Source organism: Etheostoma cragini, chromosome 8 (assembly GCF_013103735.1).
Source record: "Etheostoma cragini isolate CJK2018 chromosome 8, CSU_Ecrag_1.0, whole genome shotgun sequence".
Taxonomy (NCBI): domain Eukaryota; kingdom Metazoa; phylum Chordata; class Actinopteri; order Perciformes; family Percidae; genus Etheostoma; species Etheostoma cragini.
Genome location: NC_048414.1, coordinates 818,012 through 820,384, shown reverse-complemented (window position 1 = coordinate 820,384; position 2,373 = coordinate 818,012). Strand labels below are relative to the sequence as shown.

Below are 2,373 nucleotides of genomic sequence, written 5' to 3'. Positions count from 1 at the left end.
CCCCCCGCCAATCAAATCAACACGTCTCTTTCTCTCTCTCTCACTGCACAGGAGCTTGATTAGCTCTCTCGCTCTCTTTCTCTCTCTCTCTCTCTCTCTGCGCACACACACACGACTAGCTCTCTCTCTCGCTCTCGCTCTCTCTCAGTGCACGCGCACACACACACAAACACACAACACTCTCTCTCTCTGCACACACACATGACTAGATCTCTCTCTGCGCACACACACACACGCACACACACACACTCTCTCTCTCTCTGCCCACATACACACACACACACACACATCACTCTCTCTACACACACACCCACACACACACACACACACACAAAGACACACAATTTCTATCTCTCTCTCTCTCTGCACATACACACAAACACACACACACACACACACACACAGAGAGAGAGAGAGAGAGAGAGAGAGAGAGTCTGGTTCTGGTGTTTGATTAACACATATACGTGCTGAGTAGCTCTCCTAACAGGCCGGTGCCATGAGACCATGAGACCATGAGACCGTAAGACCGTGAGACCGTTAGGCCGTGAGACCATGAGACCATGAGACCATGAGGCCGTGATGGGACCATGAGGCCATGAGACCATGAGACCATGAGACCATGAGACCATGAGGCCGTAAGACCGTGAGGCCGTGAGACCATGAGACCATGAGACCGTGAGACCGTGAGACCGTGAGACCGTGAGACCGTGAGACCGTGAGACCGTGAGGCCGTGAGACCGTGAGGCCGTGGGACCGTGGGACCGTGGGACCGTGGGGCCGTGGGGCCGTGGGGCCGTGGGGCCGTGGGGCCGTGGGGCCATGGGGCCATGGGGCCATGGGGCCATGAGACCATGGGGCCATGAGACCATGGGGCCTTGAGGCCATGAGACCATGGGGCCATGAGGCCATGGGGCCATGAGGCCATGGGGCCTTGAGGCCATGGGGCCATGGGGCCATGGGACCATGGGGCCATGAGGCCATGGGGCCTTGAGGCCATGGGGCCATGGGGCCATGGGACCATGCGGCCATGGGGCCATGAGACCATCGGGCCATGGGGCCATGATGGGACCATGAGACCATGAGACCATGGGGCCATGAGACCATGGGGCCATGGGGCCTTGAGGCCATGGGGCCATGAGATCATGAGACCAAGAGACCATGAGGCCATAGGGCCATGAGACCATCGGGCCATGGGGCCATGATGGGACCATGAGGCCATGAGACCATGGGGCCATGAGGCCATGAGACCATGGGGCCATGATGGGACCATGAGACCATGAGGCCATGGGGCCATGGGGCCATGGGGCCTTGAGGCCATGGGGCCATGGGGCCTTGAGGCCATGGGGCCATGGGGCCATGAGATCATGAGACCATGAGGCCATGGGGCCATAAGACCATGGGGCCTTGAGGCCATGAGACCATGAGGCCATGGGGCCTTGAGGCCATGGGGCCATGGGGCCTTGAGGCCATGGGGCCATGGGGCCATGAGACCATGAGGCCATGGGGCCATGATGGGGCCATGGGGCCATGATGGGACCATGAGACCATGAGGCCATGGGGCCATGATGGGACCATGAGACCATGAGGCTGGCTTCTGTGACCACTCCACGTCGTCATTGTGATGTTTTATGATTATATTCAGAATCTGTCTCCTTTGGGTAGATCCGTGAGTTAGAAGTTGGTGTACTGGGTGCACAGGGGAGTTGCCTATGAAGTGGTTTAAAATATAATGGAAACGTTGTCGTATCATTGGGTATTTTTAAGCGGGTATATGGAAATCCTGGAGCTTTCTTGGTGGGTATACTGCACATACCTGGGTCTCACGTAGACTACACCACCGGCGGGTGTAGTTGGTCGGTAGTTCGTTTAACTCATGGCTCCTTTAAGTTTCTCCTGCTAGTTAACTGCAATAACGCAGCTATAAACCCACATATATACACACATATATACACACATATATACACACATATAAACCCACATATATACACACATATATACACACATATATACACACATATATACCCACATATATACACACATATGTACACATATATACACACATATATACACACACATATATACACACACATATACACACATATATACCCACATATATACCCACATATATACACACACATATATACCCACATATATACACACATATATAGACACACATATATACACACACATATACACACACATATATACCCACATATATACACACACATATACACACATATATACTCGCAATCACCCCCCTCCTCCATCCATCCATCCATCCATACATCCATCCAGCATCCACCCATCCAGCATCCATCCATCCATCCATCCACCTAGCCATCCATCCATCCATCCATCCATCCACCTAGCCCT

At 53.3% G+C, this 2,373-nt stretch overlaps 1 protein-coding gene across 1 annotated transcript in view; it reads left to right on the top strand.

Annotated features, from left to right (window-relative positions):
* LOC117948982 (asc-type amino acid transporter 1-like) overlaps window positions 1-2,373 on the top strand; it is a 16,015-nt gene that overhangs the window by 635 nt on the left and 13,007 nt on the right. The window lies entirely within an intron of this gene.